Raw genomic sequence first — 23,693 nt, 5'->3', positions numbered from 1 at the left:
TGTTGCTCATTTCACAGGTGAAATGGCGTAATTGAAATGTTTACTTTTCGACAACCACATTTTCAAAGCATATATATTGCTTTCATACTGTCATGTGAAGACTTAAAGAGCCAAATTGGTTTTGCATGATCATTTGCCATAAAGCTATAATATCAACATTTTACAAAAGGAAGAAATATGTTTATTTTAACTGAGGCATGACTCAAAAATGGAAGACAACATTTGTTAAATTTTCCCCGTAGTGCTGTAGCCATGATGATCTAGGGCAGGGGTGGGCAAAATACAGCCCATGGGCTGAATCCAGCCCACAAAGGGATTTTGTCTGTCCTAGTGGACTCCAAGATGAACATGAGTCAGCAGTGTGGCGAATCCATCAGAAAAGCTAACGGCACTTTATCGTGCATCAGCAGATGCATGACGAATAGATCCAAGGAGGTGATACTTCCCCTCTATCGGGCGCTGGTCAGACCGCAGTTGGAATACTGCGTGCAATTCTGGGCACCACACTTCAAGAGATATGTGGATAACTTGGAGAGGGTCCAGAGAAGGGCCACTCGTATGGTTAAGGGCTTGCAGGCCAAGTCCTACGAGGAGAGACTAGAGAACCTGGACCTTTTTAGCCTCTGCAAGAGAAGGTTGAGAGGCGACCTTGTGGCTGCCTATAAGGTCATCACGGGGGCACAGAAGGGAATTAGTGAGGTTTTATTCACCAAGGCGCCCCCGGGGGTTACAAGAAATAATGGCCACAAGCTAGCAGAGAGCAGATTTAGACTAGACATTAGGAAGAACTTCTTCACAGTTCGAGTGGCCAAAGTCTGGAACGGGCTCCCAAGGGAGGTGGTGCTCTTCCCTACCCTGGGGGTCTTCAAGAGGAGGTTAGATAGGCATCTAGCTGGGGTCATCTAAACCCAGCACTCTTACCTGCTTATGCAGGGGGTCGGACTCGATGATCTATTGAGGTCCCTTCCGACCCTAACATCTATGAATCTATGAATCTATAACCTGGTGCACAACAGCTTATTACAACTCTCTAAGTGTCCCTCCAGGCAAAATGATTGCCTATCCCTGGTCAAGGGAATATATGAGAAGTAAGACTTGTTTGTTTATTTCTCTAATCGGATCAAACTATTCTAAAGTAGAGTCATTTTTGGGAAGATTAAAGACAAATTTTAAAAAGTACTTTTGTACCTACTGGGTGCATCTACACATGCATTTGATCAAAGATCAATTTACTTATGAGCAAAATACTCACTAGTAAAAGCTCCTGGGCAGGTGTCTACACATGCAGAGACATGGGAGAATATTTGCTTCTCCTAACAGCAAAATGTTCCCATTTCTTGAGGCCCTGTTGCAATGGGCCCCTGCCACCACCAGGGGGAGCTCAAGACACTATCTGCAGCTGCCAGCAGCCATCTTGAAAAGCCAGCCCCACTTTCTGCTCCCTAAGCACAGGGGCAGCATGTGGCAGCTTTATTGTCACCACCTCTGCCTCCCCACGGAGCTCCAGCCCCTGCTCCTAGCAACAATGACCTGTTCCCTGGGCTCCTGCTGGCCACTATACTGGCCCTGCTGGCTTGCCACACCAACTGCCAGATGGTCCATGGCCCTCTGGATCCTACTGGTTCCCCCACACACAGCGACCACCTGCCCACCTGCTGCATACAATCCCACTGTCACCTCACAGCTGCTACCTGGACGCCATTCTGCTGGCTGGATCCAGGCAGGGACATTGATGATGGGCTGCTGGACACCACCACCGGGGCCACCCTCAGCCTGCAGGGCCTCTAGCCTGTTCCCCCAGGCCCACTGGGCCATCTAGGACTGGTAGATTCATGTTGTCCAACACACCTGGAATGATGAACAGTGGCTGGATCATTCTACATGACCTGGGCCACTTTCCTGGACTTTTTGGAGCAGTTTCTTCTGCACTCATAATGGCAGGACACTGCCATGGGGCTGCCCCTCCCCATGGACACACAGCTGGCCCTCACCCTGCTCAAGATGGCCATGCCTACCAACCTCTACTATGTGGGCTGTCTCATATGGGTGGGCAAGGCCACTGCCGGGGCGACCATCCTGGAAGTGTGTGGCATCCTTCAGGACATGCACACAGAGGTCTGGCTGCACAGCCCCTTGGTGGTGGTGGTGGGGTTCTGTGCCATGGGCTTCCCCTAGTGCATCAGAGCCCTGGATGAGACCCACATCCCCATCACCTGCCCGCCACAAGGTGACTGTTCCTACTACAGCCAGAGGGGCTTTCACTCCATCATGTTCCAGGCCAACATTGACCACTGTGGTGCCTTCACAAATCTGAGTGCTGGCTGGATGGGCCTGTGCCCATGGTGCTTGTGTGTTTCACAGTTCTGCTTAGCAGCCCTGGTGCAGAGTCGCTGCTTTGTACCGAGGGTGCCAGACCTGCCACTGGGTACCATGATTGTCCCACCCCTCCTCATTGGGGATTCCACCTAACTACTCCTGCCCTGGCTCATGAAGATCTACACCAGCCATCTGGACCCCTACTTGCCCCACTTTAACTGGTGCCTCAGCCAGATTCATGCCTTGGTAGAGTGCACCTTCAGCCACCTCAAAGGATACTGGTGCACCCTTACTTCCCACCTCAAGTTTACCAAAAACAACATCCCCTGGGTGATTGTTGCAGCCTGCATGCTGCATAACATCTGTGAGGCCAGAGGGGAGTTGTTTCATAAGGCCTGGGCAGAGGAGACATGATGGGTGGAGGACATCTGACAGTGGAAGCACAACCTGTGGTGGCAACAACAGCAGTGTCCCTGGGCAAGTCGCACACCCACCAGGGGGGGCCAGAACACTGGGTGTGAGAGGCACTGGCTGGCCACCTCCTCATGCACTCTGTGCTGTAGCCCACATGGACAGACACCCATGGGCCCCAACCCCACCACTCAGCCCCAGCACCATGCTCAGTGCAGACACAACTCAGAGGAACAAAAGCTTTTGTTTCCCTTACATCAGAGACCCCCTCTACCCTCTCTTCCCAATGACAGAACCCCTCCACCACCCACTCCACCCACACACAACAAAACACTCTCTCACCCATGCAAAGTATTTACAAGTGAAGTGTTGTGGTGCATGCCTTACCAGCATGGGAGGCTGTAGGGTAGGGCACCTAGCGGGCAGAGCCCAGGGACAGAAAGCCAGAACCTAGGCCTTTGTCATTCCCTTGTGGGTGTGCATGCCATGGCAAGCCCATCAGGTGAGGGGCTTGCCCAGGGGCAACAGTGCCCAGGAGGCCCCCTGGCACAGTCAATTCCCCCTCCTTGGAGCCAGTGTCTAGGGCCAGCAAGGCTGGCATGAAGTCCTGGCCCCACTGGAGGCAAATCAAGCTCTATGCCTGTTTGAAGCCAGGGTAACTGGCAAGCCTAGGCCCAGGTGGGCAGAGGGAGGGACATGTGGGGGGATCCAGGGCAGGGGCTGGGTCAGAGACTTCTGACTGCTGGAAGAAGTGCTGGGCCTTCACCCAGGCCCATGGCAGGGCCTGCTGGTGGGAGGAGGGTGGCTGCAAGGGGGAAGGTGGGGTTCAGGTCAGGGGCCAGGCAGTGAGTGGCATAAAGGTGACGGCCAGAGCCAGGATGGTGTCCAGCACCTAGTGATCATCTTCTGTGGCTTGCACTGCCCTGGTCATGACTGCAGGGCCTCCACGTGCTCACACTCCAGGGGTCTCAATCTGCCTGGTCCCACATGTCCTCACGGGCAACATCCTTTGGCTGCCACCTGTCCTGATGGGCTACATACTCTGCACACCAGACCCATGCATTTTTAAGACAGTTCTCTGAGAGGGTCACCAGCTGGTCTGCAGGGCCTGCAGAGCCATGAGAAAGAAGCTGTTTGTGAGAGCTTGCAGCATTATTAGATGATCTGTTCTAGGGGCTGTGCAGTGCCAAGACTCAGATCAGGGGTTAGGCATGCACAAAAACTCAGGGACCATGGTAAATATGCCAGGCAGACCTGGGCTCAGAGGGCCACCCGCCGAGTCCCTCATCCCTGCTTGCTCTCCTGGGGCCAGAAAACCATTGGGTGCTGGCTGTGGCCAGACTGCCTCCCCTGCTCCATTCCCAGGGTGGGACAGGCCAGGCTTCTGGAAGCACCTGCTGCTGAGGCTCCAGACCCTGTTTCCTCCCCTTCTCCTTGTGTAAGCCTGCCAGTCTCCTGTGCTGCCTCCCATCCCACAGTGCCCAGGCTTGGGGACCATGGAGCTCCCAGATGACTAGGATGAGATGAGGAGCTGCCTGCATCCTCACTCTCACCACAGGGGGCTTCAGTGGGGAGGTGTCTAGAGCTTGCCTCTTCTGCGTATGTAGAAGGCACTGTGCGAGGAGCCATTTGCATTGAACAAGGGGTGTCTGAGCCACTACACCCTCCTGCTTCTGATTGCAATGGTGCCCAGGTGAACCTGCACACCAGGCACTGGACCCTGAGCTTTGACAGTGCAGGGGTAAAATCAAGGCTTCCCTACAACCTCTGCCACTGCCTGGAGGGCTACCGGTGACTACACTGGTACTATGTTACCATATGCTACCACTGCTACCATAGTCTACATGTCTATGCCCCCCCAGCCAAGGAGCACATTGCTGCCAGCATTGACACATTCCTTGGTATGTGAAGGGCCCTTGCCCACCTAGCTGCAGGGGCACTGGCTACTCAATAACGTTCTGCACTTTCTCCCACCTCCCTCAGTACTGTGGTTGAGGAATCTGGAAACAGGGGAGTTTGGTCTGGCTGGGCAAGGAGGGTGGGGAAGGGCAGGGACCAGAGCAGGGGCCAGGGCTGGGGGCAGGGGAAGAGGCCGGGGCAGGGAGGAACCTTACCCCAGTGCCGGGCTTATCATGTGGCCAGGGCTGGCACATCTTGTAGCTTCATTTGGTCCCAGCTGGTGGCGATGGTGTGTGGCTTTGAGTGGACTCATTGGACAGCAGGGCACGGCATGTGGGTGCCCAGCCAGGACCCCCCACAAGGGAAGAGTTGGCACTGCTGGCATTTGGCAATGGCATGAATGTCTGCACATTGTGGCTGGGGCTGAGGTTGCAGAACTGTTGGGACAGGCACTGACCCAGGCTCCTGAGCTGCTGGTGGAGGCTGTGTGTGAGGAGCTTGGTGGGATAGGCTACTGGCACCTTAAGGGGCCCTCTCCTGGTGACATGTCTTAGTCATGGTCTTGCAGGCACTCCCCAATAGACAGTTATGGTCAGAGATAGAAAAACACTGTGCCCACAAGGGCTTTACCTTTATGTGGCACTGCCATGCTGATCAGTTCTGCCCATGCTCTAACATCCAACCTCATAGCTCCTCCTACACATGGGCATTGGAGTATCTGCCCCACATGAACTGCTGCTGCACCTCTGCCTTTTCCCACTGTGCCACAAGGTGCCGGTGTCCTCCATGGACCAGTTGGGGTCTTGGGTGTTGGGGTTTGGTGCGGGAGACAATGAGATGAGGCCATCAGGGCTCCCGTGCTGGCTCTCTGGGAGTCTGTACAGTTGTTCCTGTACTGCCAGGTCTGGGCAGCTGCTACAGTATGCAGTGCAGAGGCACAGCATGGGACTGGCAGCTGTGTGCTGAGGCAATGCCCCACAGCACCTGCAGGCTCTGGGCAGGCTGTTGGGGGTGGGCTGTGGGCAGCTGGATTTGGCCCTAGTGACCAGGAGTTGCCTGCAGTTGGGCCTGGAGGCCAAAAGCCCTGGAAGAAGCCTGGAACACCTTGCAGGCCTGGACTGCACTGGCCAGGCAGCCTTGCAGCACCATGGTGCTAGGAAGTGACACTGGAGTGCAGGGAGGCTGCTGCAGCTGGCCTTCAGCCTTCCCAGAGGGACACAGTGGCCTGGAGTGGCCTCAGGCTGCCTGTTTGTGCCCCAGGGCTGTGAGTGTCCACAGGCTTTTAAGGGCCTGAGGCTTGGGCTGCAGTAGAGGCAGCCTAGCCCTGGGCCAAGAGAGGATCCCAGCCCCAGATCCCTGGGGCTTGCCTCAGGTTGTCTGTGCTGTGGTGGGGCTGACTGGGAGGAAATTTGCTCCTGGTTGGCATCTACATGTTCATTAATGTGCAGTAATTACTCATGAGTAAATTTGCATTTGCAGGTAGCAAATTTACTTGTGAGTAGTGTCATCTACTGTTCAGTAAGCATGCACACATGTAGATGCACTTACTGCATGTAAAATGTGCTAGTCCACAGTAAAGTGTCTCACATAGACACACTTACTGACCTCTAAGCCTTTTCTTAAGGACTATGGGTTTCACTGGGATGTAAATACATGTGCAACACTAATGTGATGGGCTACCTGGCAGTGACCTGGCCCAGGGGTTTTGAAAGGGCAAAAGATGATTGGAGGACTTGGGATTCCCTTTCCTCACCAATCAGGCCCAGAGATTCACCCCTCATGTCCCCTAATTGGCCCCTTGGGATACCTGGAGGGGAATAAAAGGGGCAGCACGGCTGACTCAAGAGAAGACCAGTGAGGGACTCTGAGGAAGGAGCTTTGAAGAGCTGGCAAGAGCTGAGCCAGTGGGGTGGAAGCAGTTGCCCCAGAAGAGCCTGAAGGAGCAGGACCTGCAGGCAGTAGTGGGACCCTCAGCAGCACGGTGTGTGGCCGGCAAGAGAGGCATCCTGCTGGGCTCCAGGATCCCCTACAAGAGGCTGTGGCCAGGAGGAGGATCTGAACAGTGACCTGAGGGGTCCCAGCTTGGCTTCCAGCTCCTCCAATCAGAGGCCAGGCAGCTTAACGTGAGGCCGGGGCTCCAGGAAGGTCAAGACCCCTAGCAGCTTAGAGCAGTACCAGCAGTGGTGGCTGTGTGGTAGTGTTCTTGCTTATAATGTGGGATCTGAGTTCCAGGCTCAGCTTTGGTGACTTGGGATGAGTGAGCTAACAAGGAGAAATTCTTCTTGCAGTAGACAGGAGCCATTGTGTTTTCCCCCCTTTCTCCCCCTCCAGTGACCCAGGCCCTATATTTCCTTGTCCTTTGACATTTTGTATGTTGTGCCTTTTTATATTTCCCCAACCAGTATTGTTTGCTCTGCTGTTTGTGTTTTGTGTTTTATATTTTGTTAACCCTGTCTTTTGCCAATGACTGTAAGTGTCTAACCTTTGTTGAATCCTGCCCCTTGGGGCATTGTGGTGTCCACTATACCCCCTGATTATGCCTGTTATGTTCCCTCATTAAAAGGTATATGATTAAGTCCCCAGTGGTGGTCTGGCTCTGCTCTATAGGGGGAGGAGAATCCCTACACCTCCCACAGCGCTTGTGCACCTGCTCTGATCCCTTCAATTGGAGAGGGGGTACCTTTTGGAGTACCGCCCGGGTTACACTAAGTACATGTTTCACTTCCCTTCCTTAAAGGAATGTCTTCCTGAATTGACGTATGAATTTAAAAGAAACCTCAGCCCCACACATGACAGTTTTAAAAGGTTATTAGTCTGTGAAAAAGGGAGCTTCTTATGTCAGAATTAGGAAGCACTGTTGGTGAAAGCTGAAAAAAGGAATCACTTCACACAGCTATTGAAATGCAGCCACCTGTGTTGAGTAATGTGCCAACTCTTTAGTATAGCAGTGAACAATCATAAAAGCAGGGAGTGAAGCATTATGCCAAAATCCAAAGGGATCATTTTCCATTGTTGTTCTTGAACAGCATGACATTTTTTTGGAAAGCAGCATTGGTATGAAGCTATATTTCAAAAAGATTTTAGATTTGGAACTTCCGGGAAAGGGATCACAGCGTCAGCTAATCAATAACCCACTGTCGTAGACTAGTTACTCTACTTAGACCCAAAAGACAAAGTGCAGAGACAACAATATCTCGTTGAGTTTTTTTGGTAGGCAGAACAGATGCTGTTAAATGTCTGCCTAATGGAACTCTTCATATAGAAGAGACACTTTTATTTATTGGTTTCTATTTTAATATTAGCTGTTTTAATGAAGCAAAAATCAGCATTCTTTCAACAGTTGGAAATGTTTGTAATACAGCATAATTTCCTTTTCTCTTTCTTCAGTATTATGGAAACAAACATTTTCCTCCTATAGAAAAAACTGAAGTGAGTAAATTTTAACCAAACCTAATCTCTTCATTTGAAGTTTTCACCTGCTCAAATAATCACAAATCTGCATATACAAAATAGCTCAAAAGCACAAAATACACTTTCAATGAAAATACTTAGAAATAACATTTTTAGAGTTCTGTTATTAAGAATGCATTAGCTACTGTTTTTTATCAAGCCAACTTTCCAAGTTCCTTATATGTACACTTTGACCTGAAGGTGGCAACATTGAATAATATTGTGCAAAAAGACTTTTCCCATACAGATGCCTTTAATTAAAGTTTTATATTTTTAAATGAATATCCTTTCCACCCTTATTTATTTACAACGTGTATAGAAGAAAATGCGATAGGGGCATTATATGTGTATTTCAAATAACCTTGAGCACACGTTATGCAAAAAAAAAATGCAAATTAAAATGAAAGCAAACATACATTAAAGGTTTACATAAGTCAAACCCCCTAGCCCTTCAATTTAAAAGTTATTTTTAAAACAATATGCTGTGTATTTCTTTCTATAGAATTTACATTGATAAATGTACTTAATTCCAAAGCCTAATCAATGCTGGTCCTTTTGAATTGAAACTTGCTTTTATGACAAGTTATTTCATCTGTAAATGTGGTGTTTTAGAACATGATGCATTAATCAAGTAATAGGGCCTGACATTCTTTGTTTGTGCTAGATACTGGAAAAAAGTGGCTATATTGCAGAGCAACAAGTGAAGTTCTGTGTTTTCAGCACATCTAGGAAGGTCTAATAATTAGCACACGTAGGTAGCATAGTCTAGGGCAGCAGTTCCCAATCTGTAGTACGAGTACCACCATTACTATGTAGACAACCTGTCAGTGGTATGCGTTAGCAGATTTATTATAATTACTTTATACAATAAAAATTTGCTGGTGGTACTTAAGGTCGTATCATTTTAAATTGGTGGTGCACAATTTGTCAGTTTGGGAACCACTGGTCTAGGGATTCCTATGGAGGCCACAAAGACAACATGGATTTAATTTTATTCATAAATCCTTTAAAAAAAATTGTTTATTCCTTTCAAGAAAATTAAACAATGTAGTGCAGATCAGCCTTTGTTAGAGAAATTGAAAAGCGGATACACAGATAGATGGAAAGTCCCCTTAAACAGAGTTCTCTCTCTTTTTTTATTCAGTGTCTCCTGCGGTATTGAAAGGTATGTTCCCCCATCATTTATGTAAAATAAACGGTGTCAGGATATGACATTGTTTCCTGCCCTTTTGAGTGTATAAATAGGAAATATCAAATGGGGGATATCAAAATCAGATTTAGCTTTATACAAAAATAGTACAGATACACCTTTAATCCTTTGAGCAGTTTTGGCCTTCCTTGCTAGAAAAGGGATATCACTAGAGAACTAGAGCAGCAAAAATGTCTACAAGGTTTAGAAGATAGGAGTTACTGTATTAAGAGAGGTTAAAAAAATGAATTTAGCCTGTCTAGAGAAGAGATGACATGATAACAGCCTGCAAACGCTTATGAAGAATTAATAAAAGAAGCAGGGGGAGGCTGGTGTAGGAGGATTCCTGGCAGTAAAGAGAATACAAGTAGAAGTAGTAGTAATGGCATAAAATAACTGAAGGGGAAACTGTAAATTAAATAGTACAAAATGTGAGATCAGGCAAGAAATCTGTCAAAGGGGGGTCACAGATGTTACATCATTGACAGTAATCAAGGCAAAACTAGTTCTCTGAGGATCACTCCAACCCTCATTGGGCACGTCTACATGTGCATTAATGCACTTTTCCTAATGCACATTAAATTTAGTACCTCCAATATGAGGTACTAAAATGCATATTAGGCTGTGCTACTACAAAGTAGCGCGAGTGCACGCTCTTTAGGTAGCACTTAATGCGCAGTAGCCTCTTCTACTGTACACATTATTATTAGCACAGTATTAGCACAGTTTTGTATATGCCAGTTTAATGTGCAGTAGAATAGGCTACTGCACATTAAAGTGCATGTGTAGATGTTCCCATTATCTCCTGGACTGAATCACGGAGTTTAAGTCTTCTTGGCCCTTTAACATATATTGATAATATCACTCTTCTATAGAAGTAATTTGAGGAAGGATGGTTTCTCTTAGCACACTGATGTGCCATCTCAGAAAGCAGGGAGTTTTCCCACTGATTGATCCTACTGAAACCCCACTGATTCAAAGATGACACCTAGCACTACTGAACCATCTGTGCAACATTTTTGAGCCCCACACTAACTCTGGGTCCTAAGCTGTCTACACCACAACATAGGATTCTTTTGCCCTGCAGCACCAGGAGTCTCATGAATGACAGTCCTTGTTGTCTCAGTGGAAATATTTATGTAAATAAAGCAGAAGCAAGAAGCAGAAAAGAATTAGGAGGATACATTGGGCACGCAAATACGTGCACACACACAATGAAAAAAATCATAGTTCATGAACTGTTTACTTTTCAATTTAGATTAAATCATTTCTGCAATCGGGTTAGAATTTTACTGTAAGCAGAACCTTGACTGGGCATAATTACTCTAGGCACTGAGTAAGGACAGAGATTTAAGGACTTGAGTCTTTTGTTCTATTTCCAGCCCTAACTACTCACTTGCTTAAGGGAGGGAGTAAGCAGGCTAATGCCCCATTGACTGCTAACACTTCTTGACTAGAAGTCTCATTAGGCCTCTCAGAGCTTCAATTTAAAACCTTGCAAATGTGCATAGTAGGAGTCAAAATCTAAGCTTAAAGATTAGCAAAAATTCATACCATTTGCAGTTTCAAATGCCTTTTTTTTGGTGTGTGGGATAAGGAGAGGGAAGGTCTAGACCTTTTTTTTTCAAATATTAAACATGCTTTATGATTTTTGTATGCAGGTAGTCATTAAACTAGACTTACTATGCTTGACATTTCTGTTAAATCTTTGTATTCACTGAATGTGTAGTGTAGCATGAGTCTTTCACAAGAAAGCACAGGTATCAAAAGGTGATTATATCTAGAGAGATTATACTGGTGATTAAATATCTTACAGAGAAGCAGCAAAGGTGCAAAACATGCCATAATGCTAGAAACTTGTACAGCAGGAAGGCAAAGTGAACACAACCTTCTACCCTATTAGTTTAGGTCAGTCATTACTTCTAAAAAAATACAGTGATAAAAATAAGAAAAAAGAGCTCCCATACAATGTGATACCAGACCATTCAAACAGACAGACAGAATATCCAGCTCTCCAAAACAGCTGCGTATATAATTTACATCTACTACCTTGCAATACTAATGGTTTTCAGAAATTAGCTGCAGCAATAAACAAAATGTAGGAGTAAGCTCCATGTAGGTTTCTTACAACAGTATAAGTAATAAGTAGTTAAATAGTTTAAACACAGAACTGAAAATAATATATGCTAAATATATACATGAATCTAAACCACTAAGTCTTACCAGAAGCCTCACCCCCTCTCACTCCTGGTCCCACCCTCAGGTTTTCATTCCACTGTTAAAGTTGTTGGTCTTTCTTGACCAGGTGGAAATTCATTTCACAAACTTGGGCCTGCAGATCAGAGACATGAGATACCAGCCTCAGCTACACAAAGTGCATGTTTAGGACATTGAAGAAGTGATGCAAAATTCACTCTCTGTCCCCTTTATGCTTTACCTTATACTGGCATCTGTATAATACTTCATTAGTTCCTGTGTACTCTAGAGTAAGCATTGGACTTATAATTTATAACTTCCTCATTCTGCCCATGAGGAATCAGGAGAATACATTGTGTTCCAACTCTAACCCTTCTTGTTCCTCTCCTGCCCTGAGATGGTCCTAACAGATGCCCTGTGGACTAGGAAGTGCTCATCTGAAATCAGCTGAGCCAAATTGTACCTCAGTCAATTCCATTGTGCTGACTAGTCTTGGAAACAAGCATTAATGCCACACTGCACCACTCTTAACAACACAAAGGAACAGATCTGATCCATCAGTTTTACCTAAACCACCCTATAAGAGTGTAATGGATGCAGGGGTTCTCAAATTGTGGGTTGCGGCCCTCTTAAAAGCGGGCCACAAACTTCCAGGGGGTACATGTGGTGGCGTGGGGAAGTGATGTGCAGCGGTGGAGTGGAGTGGTGGATGACAGTGGTGGCTGCCATGTGCGAGCTGCCCATCCCGTGCCACTGCCATCCAGCACTCAGGATCATGGTATCACAAAGTTTGAGAACCCCTGGTTACCAACTGTTATCCAAGATATTATGAGTCATTTTCAAAAGTGGACTTTAATAAAATGATTCCTCTTTGTATGCCCCTCTTTATTCTTCACTAGAATTGTTCTATTTTGGTTACCAAAAGGAACAACTTTTCTGAAGAAGATTCAAATCCTCAGCCCAAGATAAAAGAGCAGATTAGTAAATTTGCATTTAACAAATTAGCCCAGGAGTTCTCACAAGTACCAAAATGAACTGTAGGTTAATAGGCAAGATTTGCTGGGTTCAATACTGGCTGAAGCTAGTGCATGTTGATATACGATCCTCCTATGTTAATGGAAACACAGGGAAGGGAGGGGAGCAGGGCTTGTGGCTAAAGAAGCAGATGTGCACAGATTCAGCATAGGTGTTCTACCTGATTTGTGGGTCAACATCCTGTGATGTAACTTAAAGCTGTGTTCCCCTAAAAGAAATGCTCACTTTCCCTTTCCCAGGGGGCCTGGCTTATTGAAAGAGATGCACATTCGGCCACATATCTGCAATCTTTAGATTCTTTAAAATCCAACACAAAATGTAATGGCTACCATGTAGTAATGGGATGTTCTCAAAGAACAAGTCTCAGCCTTGAGGAACCACTTTGTCTTTGATGAACTAAAAGGTTATTTTTTTTATCTGAAATAAAGCCAGAAAACCCAATTCCCCTAAGCATTTTCATGTTCAGCTTCTGTTTTGTCTAGCAAAACAGCAACAATGTCTGCATTTTCCAGTTACCATTCTCCAAAAGCACTGGATGTGGGAGAAAAAAAAAAAAGAAAGAGATTCAGGTTGCAAGAGCCTTTAATAAATGCACAAATATCATGGCAGAAGAAGTGTGCTGCTCTGTAAGATTCAGTTGCCAAATTTTAATGTGAATTAATGAAAGATGCTTTGGGTATTAATGCATACTACAGCTCTGTGACCCTCCAGTGCCCAGGGGGCTATATGAAAACACTTATACCTCTTAGAGGATAGATATATAAGGAATATAACAAACCTGAGAAAAATTAGTAATAGATAAATATCCTTCTACATGACTGTAGTACTGTAATAATACTCTAAGACACAGGTTCAACAACCAGGATTTATATTAAGCTTATTTAACTTGACTCCTACCAATAATCTCGTATTGATAGAATATCAGGGAAAAGCTTTAAGGATGATTAGTAAAATAATCCGTTCATGCTGGGAGTTGTATTTCTCCACTTAAATGTCCATTGCTAGCAATGCAAATGCAGACAAAGCTGACAGAGAAAGAAGATATCAATGGAGCTTTGAGTCTGAGTGCTTTCTGGAGTCAGTTTAAATTATTAGCTAACAGATAGCTATTACACATACTTCTCTATTTCAGTGAAAATGTATGATGTATATTATATCAGTATCATTCGTTAATGAAGTTTCATTAACACAGACAGCATCCTATTAATTGAACCTGCATATTTAATTTTTCTGGGGAGAAATGATCTGAAAGTTAGTGCTCAAATCTGTCCTTCATATCCAGCTTAAGATAGATACATTTTGAAACATATAAAGGAATTCCATGGGCACTGTTTAAGTCTTGGGTGGGATCATAAAGTCTTTCATAATATTTAATAAAGCTGAATTTTCCTTCAACCCTCTCTAGCATGACAAATAAAGGAGATTTTCTTTGTTAAAATGACTTCTACCAGTTGTGTCTCTCATTTAGAAGACAAATATATGGATTAGGGGTGCACCGATAAAGACTTTTGGGCCAATAGTGATGGTCAATTATTAACAAGCCATATTGGCCAATACTGATCTGATTACCAATATGTATCCTGGCAGCTTGGAGAGCTGCATCCAGCTGGTAAGTTTGTGGGGAAAAAGGAGCAGAGGAAGGGAAGGGACGTGGCGGGGGGTGTAGATTGAGGCCCCTGTGGTGAGGGAGGGAGTGCGGCTTGGGGCTGGGGCAGGTGCTGCCCAGCTGAGGTGGGGCAGGGCACAGAACAGAGCTGTGAGCAGCTCTTCCAGGGGTGTGGGGATGGAGGGTGGCTCCAACTGCTGGCACACCCTGGGTGAGGCACAGAGGGGCAGGCTGCCCTCAGATCTATGTGTTAGGAAAGGGTGGGCTGCTGCTGTGGGCTGGGGCCAGGAGTGGTGGCAGGCTCTTCCTGATGGGGGGCTGGGTAAGGGCTGCGTGGAGGGTGGACAGTGATGGCACTGGGAGTGGGGGCTAAGGGGTAGGCTGTGGCCAACCCAGAGTTTGAAATAGCTCCCCCATCCCCACAATGCACCTTCCCTGTTCCACCACTGTCTTCCCTGCACGCAACCCCATCCCAACCCCCCTGCCCGGAAGAGCTTGGTGCTGCTCCCGGCTCCAGCCTGCAGCAGCTGTCCACCCTTGCTCCATCATGGATCCAGGGGCACGTGCCCTCTGTGTCTCCCCCAAGGGCATGCCACTGGTGGGAGCAGCTACCCCCCCATCCCCAGACCAGCCACTTATGGCTCCATCCCGCACCCCCACCCATGGGCAACTGGTGCCTCCTGACTCTGGGGGGAACCAGCAGCTGATCACTGACTGGGGGGGTCCCAACTGGCAACCGGGGGGAGGGGGTCCCCCACCCTGGAAGTGCTGGAAACAAAACCAGAAGTGCCACTGGCAAAAATGGAAGTACTGCTGGCTCTTCTCAGGGAGGGCATGTGCTCTCCTGTCCCTGTCCTACACATTGCCTATGCCCCCACCCCAGTTGGGCAGTGTCTGCCCTTGCCCCTGCCCCTGCCCCAGCCCCACTCCCTCCCTTACCAAGGCAGCCTTGATCTTCCCCCCCATGCCCCTTCCCTCCACAGACTTACCAGCCAGGCACTGCTCTCCAAGCTGCAGGACTGCACACATACACACAGCATTCAACAGTGACATTATTGGCGACATCAGCCAAAAAAGGCTGATTGCTGATAATGTCAATTTTGCTATTATCGGCACCGGTACAATATAAGTTGATATATCAGTGCACCTGTAATATGTATGGATAAGCTTTGAACACAATTGTGGTAGTCAGACTTGTAAACATAAGTCTTTGACCTATCCCTATTGTATAAAAATGCGCCCTCTTTACATAGTACAGCAGACAGATTTTTTAATGAAAGTTATGGACCTAGGTTTGCCCTTATATATTCCACTATAAACCCCATATTCATTCATGGTGTTCCTCTAGTTCAGAGTTTCCCAACTTCTGGGAGGCAGAGGGCTGCACATCCCGTGGGCTACCAAATTCCAACCCACACAATATGGGAATATTCCTCCTGTGTCATCCCTTCTGGACAGGCAGCCCACTGCCCCCCTCACCACATACAGTCCAGCTGCAGTCTTAGTCATATGTACAGCCTCGTTCCACTCCCAGGCATATGTGCAGTCCTCTTCTCTACCTCACTGGATGCATCTACATAAGGTACTTCACTGCACAGTAGACTAATATACTGTGCATTAAAATGTCATCATGTAACCATGTTCAGCATCACCAGCTACTGCACAGTAAATTATTCTACTGTAAAGTTAGCTAGTGCATGTAAATCCAGGTACTAGATTAAGTGCACAGTAGCACTTGTGTAGATGCTCTCAGTCAGCAACACCAGCAGAGGCCCCAGCCCTTGTGCTACTTAGCTCCCAGCACTACCCAGAAGCTGGGATTCAATCAGCTCTGGGACAGGGTTGCTCTCTGCCCACCCTTGTCCCAGTGTTGTGCAGCTCCCAGCTCCCCACTGGAGCTGGGAGATAAGCAGCACTGGGACTGGAGAGCTCTCTGGTTTCCCATTGAGCCAGCGGCTGGCCTGGAGCTGTCCCAATCATGGAGCAGCTGGCAGGGAGCCCTCAAATGGGCAGGGAGTTTAATGTGTGGTAAGCTGTCTGCACATTAATTGAATGTGTAGATGTGCACACTATGTACAGCCTGCTCCCCCTGGCTCTGTTCCCAGGTACACATACAGCCTACTACCTTCAGTTCCACTCCCAGGTGTGTGTGAAGTCCAGGCAGCCTGGGTCTGCTGCCAGCCTTACATGCAGCCTGGCTTGTCTTCCTTTCCCTGACAGCTGTGCACAGAGTGTGGGCAGCACAGATCCTTCCCTGGCACCCCTCCCACTGTGTCTTCCTGCTCAGGTATATACTCCCCTTCTCCAATTGAAGAGGATTGTTACCTGGCAGATGTGCTGTGGGGGAATTGCAGACTGCTCAGTTTCCCTCTGTCCCTATAGAACCAGGCCAGGACAGTCAGGGGACTTAACTATATACGCATTTATTTACATTAACTTATCACAAGGAAAAGAAACATGGATGTAAACATATGGACTACACACACACACACAGACATATACGTGTATATATGTGTGTGTGTGTATATATATATGTGTGTGTGTGTATGTGTGTGTGTGTGTATAAATACACACACACACACTCCCCTGTGGGAATCCTCTTTTCCCTGCAACTCACGGCTCCCAGACCTGGAGCGTGGCCCTTGTGCTCTGCGCCAAGCTGCTCTTTCACCTGCAGTGGGCTTTGGGGGGTGGGGGTTGCTGTCCCATGGAACAGGGCTCTGCTATGCAGGGCTTCTGGGGCCTCTGGCTTGGCCCTGTCTGCTGGCTCAGTAGCCCGAGCACCATCTGGCTCTCTGAACTCAACCTTTTGCTATGGGTTGGAGACCTGGGCTGCCTCATGCAGCACCAGACTCGGTCCGTTCCTGGACCCTCTGTGTAGTGCCTCGTGCACCGAGCTCCCAGCCTTATTCCAGGGACTGAGGACCTGAGCCGCCCAAGCACTCCAAAGGTCTTACTCCATGCACTGTCTTGTGCACTGTGTCTCTGGCCGCATGCCATAGCTTGCAGAACCAAGCCACCTCACGCAGCTCCCAGGGTCTGGACACCATATGCCATGCTGCACACCGAAAGCCTAACTGGTGGAGCCATCCACCATTCCCTGTTGATGGAAGTCTTCAGGGGCACTTCTGGGCTACTGCTTCACCCTGCTGAGCAGCTTTCCTTAGCTCTTCTAAGCCCCGCTCTTCTCTCTTCCCTGTCCTGGATGTGGTCTGTCATGCTGGGCACACAGGTCCTCTTGTATGCTCCAGGGCTTCACCCCTGAAGTCTTCCAGACCTGAGTGTTGCAGTCTTCAATCAATCAATCAATCAATCAATCAATCAATCAATCAATCAATCAATCAATCAATGTTGCAGTCTTCAATCCAACAAACAGATGTTTGTCAGTGCCAGCTTTCTCCCTGTCCTAGAATCTCCTGATCATATTACTTCTGTGAAGAAGTTGGACATTAGCTCAACATGTGTTGGCTATTAATTCCGGAAACACTGTTTGCTGGCAAAGTCTCAACTTTGCTATGCTTTGATGACACTTAGCTTGTGTTTTACTGCTTGAATGCTAGTGTTTTAAGTTCAGTTAACACTTGCTAAGTGTCATGTGGGACACAGCTCTGAGAGAGTCTGTTAACTGTGGTGTTGGTTAATACCTAATAGATAAGGTTTTCCTGACAGTTGGGTATTGGTCCCCTTTGTCTTTTAAAGTGTACTATGGCTTGTGAATAAGGAAGTTTGTTCATTTTGGAACACCCAGTTAATTTTTTTTCCAGGTTTCTGGGTGGGGCGTTATCAAAATAGAATGTTTGTGTAAATCTGATCTGAGCTCTTGTTACTGCTGTTCAATGCCTGGCAAAATCATGGTATGAAGTTCAGGAGCTTCCTCACCAGCACTGAACCTTTTGATGCCACACCCAAGGAGATACAATTACAGATGTGGAATGAGAAGCAGAAGAAAAAGGTTATTTCAACAGCCAAGTCCTTAATACCAGGGGCTGATGAACCTTGGCAAATGCGGCAATGTCTCAACTACCTACACACTGGAGTTGGATGCTCCAAAGAACTAATGAAGAAGTGGGGTTACCATTGGTTCAACCACCTATAACTGTGGTACAGAGCATCAGACTATGCAACACCTGCTGCAGTGCCTGCTGCTTGAAGGCACCTGTACAATAAAAGATCTTGCAAAGTACAATAAATTAGCACAAGCATGTGTAACAAAGTGGTCAAACGTGAGAAGAAGAATGCCTTGCAGAAAGGTTACAACTGTAGTTTAACAGAGCACATACTTCAATTAAATTAGGCACCCAAACCCTCCTTCCTAAGCTCTTCTTGTGGGTTTGTCCATCCAAAGGCAGCCTTGGGCTACATGGACTGTCAAAACAAGTCTTTCCACTCCTGAAAAAAAAGAAACAAAAATTGTTTTGCCTATTAAAAATATGTCTTGGATTTTCCTCAAAAAGAAACTTTACAGGTGGAAAACTGCAGTTTTCTCTAACTTGTATATTCACCTTGAATGACTCCATAAAATACAAGACATTGCTAAATTGGACCCTTTTTGCTGCCAGAAGGCAGAAAAAGGAGAGAAAAAGAAGAACAGAAGACTGGGACCTGATTATGAATCTTATTGACAACTTTTTTACCATAGGATAACTTCATTTACTTAAATATGCTCTTGTGTATGGCAATTTGAGAAGACCACAAGTGATGTAAAAAAACCCGTCCCTGGTCCATATGAGGATTCAAATACATATTTTTTTTTTATTCAAAGAGATTGAAGGGTAGGGACAGCTACCTTTCTATCTTATACCTATACAGTATACCTGTCGAATCAGCCAAAGGACTGACAGCCATCTTTATAGAATACTTGTTCCCAAAGTTTTTAATAATAAGATAGACAAACCCTTGTGTTGGATACAGTTTGGATAGAGATAATCCTGAAGCAGGGAGTTGGACTAGATGACCTTCTGATGTTTCTTCCAGGCCTACTTTTCTAGGATTCTGTACTGATAAAGAGCATTAAAATTGGTGGCTACACACACTACTACGACCTTTGTCAACTGTAGAGTCTGCAAGTTCTATAGCATGAACTTAACCTGCTTTACAGGCTGTTACTTTCAAGCAATAGCAATTAGTGAAATACCCATTTCATGTTCACAGAAAACTATGCTTCTAATAGTATTGTTTTAGATCAGATGATACTCCAAAATTCTGGGGACCTCATATTAAGGATCTCCATCTCCCTGGTACCAAGACAGTGTATTTCTTTATTTGATTTGAGAGTATTTCTCAGCACCTGAGAAAATGTTGTCATTAATCAAGATCCCACCTCTGGATATGACCCTTTTTTTTTTTTTTTTTGCATTTTTTCATATAAAGAGACTATGGCATTGAGTTTTTTGAGAACATACTACTGGTACATCTCAGTAGCAAAAACATTTAAAATAAGATAGGCAGCTTTCCAGCTGGTAACCTAAAGCATTAAAAAACATAATTATATTAACTACACCTCATTTTTTTATTCACTGCTCAATTTTTTTTAATGCACACATAAAAAGATTCATGCTGTAATAGCTCATATCTTTAGCTCAGTACATGAACAGCTTTGAAAAACTCCTTATTGTAGAGTTTTCCTCTTTACCCATGTCTATTAAATTTTTAATCTTACCAGTGTGAGCTAGATGTGAAGGACAAACAAAAGCATTGCTGCTGTAAAAATGACTCGGAGGCATAGAATGAGTGAGACTTTTTTTTTTCTAATTGAGCTGAATCAGGCCATTCCCAGGAAAGAATCAATGACAGATGAATCAGAGTCTCATTTCTTATAGTTCTAAGTTCATCTGAATTAGATTAATTATCACACAGTAAAATTAACTAAATAGTCTGTATTCTTTTCCTTTATAGTTTTTAAACATGTATAGTTTAGATATTCATTATGTTAGCTTTATAAAATTTAGCTTGGTCACTTGCTTGAATGGTTTACGGTAAATTTTTCACTATATTAGACTGAAAAGCAACTTTTTCTTATTTTCATCATTGATTATGAGAGCGGGCACAATTTTCTGCCTGGGCTGGTTAATCTTCAAGAGAAGTTTACAATTTTGGTGAAATATATCATGGAATTTAAAATATAGGATAAGGAGTGTTGGAAAAAAAATCACAAATAATGTGAGAGGATCTATTCAAAATGTGTTGTGTTACTTTGCATATTTTTGTAACACTGGATTAAAAGAGTCAAAATAATTTTAATTGCATTCACAGAAGGCATAGGTATGGCCATCACTGAAGTTATTTGATACTTAGCATGACCAAATCTGAATTCTTTCTGAGTTTATCTACACATGCATTTGATATGAGATCAGTTTACTTGAAAGTAAACTACTTGTAAATAACTGCTTCCAGGAAGGCATCTAAATGTGCAGGGACATGGCAGCAGATTTGCTGCTCCTAGCACCAAACTGCTGCCACTTCCTGTGGCCCTGCAATGAGCCCTTGCTGCCACCAGGGGGGAGCTTGAGGCTCCAGCTGCAGCTGCCAGAAGCCAGCCGCCATCATGAAAAGACAGCCCTGCTCTCTTTTCCCTGACCAGCCACTTCCCTGGCCTGCAGCAGCATGCACAGCACAGGAGCAGCTGTCTCCTCACCATCTCTGCCTTTGCATGCCATGGCTGCTCCAGCCCCTGCCTCTAGCAGCAATAAACAGCATCCCAGAATCCTGCTGTTCACTGCATTGACCCTGCTGGTCCACCGTGTCAACTGCCAGTTGGCCCACAGCTGTTTGGGTCCTCCCAGCTCCTCCATGTGAAGTGACTGCTTGCTTGGCCACAGCACACCATCTCAAGGCCACCACCACAGCACAACTGCTGTCTGGACCCCATCCAGCTGGCTGGATGATGGCAATGATGCCAATGATGGGCTGCTGGATGCCACCACTGAGGCTGCCCTCATCCTCCTGAGTCTCCAGCTCTGCTGCATCTGGGCTGACTGGGCCAGCCAGGACTGGTGGCTGCACATTGTCCAGCAGACTTAAGATAATGAGCATTTGCTGGAGGCATTCCAGATGACCTGGGCCACCTTCTAGGACATCATGAAGCAGCTCCAGCCACACCTGGAGAGGCAGGACACCAACATATGGTCGTCCCACCCTGTGGACACCTGACTGGCCTTCAGCCTGCTCAAGCTGGCCAAGCCTGCCAGCCTCCAGTATGTGGGCCATCTCTTTGGGCTGGAAAAGGCCACTAATGGGGGGGGGGGTTGTCCTGGAGGTGTGCGGTGCCCTCCAGAACATGCTGGGTCACACGGTGCTCTGTCTGCACAACTGCCTGGTGGTGGTGGCAGGATTCCATGCCTTGGGATTTCCTCAGTGCATTGGTGCTCTGGACAGGACCAACATCCCCACCACCTGCCCACCTCAAACTACCACCCCTACTATAGCCGGAGGGGCTTTCACTTGGTTCTATTCCAGGCCATCGTGGACCACCATAGCACCTTCATTAACAAGAGCGCTGACTGGGTGGGTAGTGTCCACAAAGCCCACATATTCTGCATCTCTGCCCTACCAACCCTGGTGCAGAGTGGCTGCTTCATGCTGGGAGTGCTGGACCTGCAGCTGGGCACCATGGTGATCCCACCTCTCCTTATCGGGGATCCCACCTACCCAATCCTAGACTGGCAAATTGGACCCCCCACCAGTCCCACTTCAACTGGTGCCTGGACCAGACCCATGCCTTAGTGGAGTGCACTTTTGGCTGCCTGAGGGGACACAAGTGCACCCTTAATGCCCTCCTTGAGTTCACCAAGCACAACATCCCCTGAGTCATAGTTGCAGCATGCACAGGGCCCTGGCTGTGGGCAGTGGTGAACCTGGGGCCAGACTATAGCTGCCAACAGTGGCTGCTCCTCTGAGTGCAGCTGCAGGGATTGCAGACCCAACAGATATAAGTTGTTTGTGAAAGATGGCAAGATTCTCTGTACTATTGGCCATGCGCTGCCTGGCCTCAGATTGGGAGTTTGGTATGCATGGGTGCCCAGGGACCATGGTAAGACATCCAGGCAGGCCTGGGCCCAGGCAGCTGCTGGCTGCTGGCTGAGTCCCCTGTCCCTGTTCACTCCCCAGTGATTTGCTGCTGGTTTGCTCCCAGTTGGCATCTAAACTTGCATTACTGCCCAGTAACTAATTGCAAGTAAATTTGCTATTTGCATTTGTAGGTAGCAAATTTACTCGTGAGAAGCATCATTTACTGCACCTGTGAGTAGTGTCATTTACTGTGCATGTGTAGATGCTTGCTCTTACTGTGAAGTAAACTACACTACTGTGCAGAAAAGCATGTCATATAGACACACCCTCTGAGCTGGAGTTAAAATGAAGGCTGAAGGCTGAATGATTAAACATATTTGTATAGTCCACAATATCTAATATGATGAGCACCTTACAATTATTATTGGGTTTAGAGTCTCCTTGTGAGGAAAAGTTATTACCACTACTATTGTACAAATGAAACAGAATGTTTAAGGCCCAGAACACCAATCTCCCATTAAAATCAGTGAGAGTCACCTAAATAGGTGTTGGGCCTTAGGGGCACCTATACATGAGCAGAAAGGCTGCTCTGACAGGTTGTATTTACAGCCAATCAGAGCAGGCTTGATTAATCAAGTCTTCTGGAGTGTGTTAATTATTGCACTCCAGGAGACTCCAGTGTCTCATGTATCAGCATCCCTGCACTGGAAAATGGTGGTGGGGGTGCTTTAGCTAAAGTGTGTTCAACAAGATTTAGTTAAAGTGCCCCCACTGCCATTTTTCAGCCCAGGGACACTGGTACATGATACATTCTAGGTGCTTTTATATTAAAGTATCCCCCACCTCCTGGAGAACCTGTGTAATCAATGTAGGTGCCTAAATACCTTTAAGGATCTAGACCACAGTGAGGGCATTGTTACACATTGCATTTTGATATGCTCAAATGTTGATCATGTTAATGCTAGCTCAACTTTGGAGCAGTCACACCTTAAGGCTAAACACCTTCTCTGATTGCCTCTACCCACATAGCTGTGACTTTCCACTATAAGGTTAGTGAGCAGGGGCAAGTCTAGGAACTACAGCTATGAGTTGATACTACAGATCTGGTGAGTCAGGAAAAGCTTCTATCCCTGCTTTAGGTGGGGGTGTGTGAGAGATGTGGGAAGGTAGGAACATGAAGCTGGGGGACAGAGAGTTAATGAGATGGGGGTGGGTAATGAAATGGGAAGTGGAAAGAAAATGGGAGTGGCAGAAAGGTAGTAAAATGAAGTCAGCTACTGAAAGAAGAAAAAAGTAAAAAAATATAATTTAAGAAGATATAAAAAAGGAAGTAAATTAAAGAAGACCTCATGTTTTAATAGATTTGTATTTGGGAGTGGGGATCAGGAGTGTTGGTGCTTCTCAGGGTGCTTGGGAGGTGGGAGTGGTGAGGGAAGGCATTTTTGGAAGAGGTACTGTCCCTACCCCAAAAAGGAAGCTCTGGCTTATAGAGATTTGATCTGGCTCTCTACTTTGTTCCTCCCCTGCCCATCCTAGCCCCCCCTCCTGGACCCATCTATACCCTAAGACCTGGCTCATTAGCAT

Source organism: Alligator mississippiensis, chromosome 5 (genome assembly GCF_030867095.1).
Source record: "Alligator mississippiensis isolate rAllMis1 chromosome 5, rAllMis1, whole genome shotgun sequence".
Taxonomy (NCBI): Eukaryota; Metazoa; Chordata; order Crocodylia; family Alligatoridae; genus Alligator; species Alligator mississippiensis.
The sequence above is the reverse complement of the archived record's forward strand: the minus strand, read 5'-3'. Positions refer to the sequence as shown.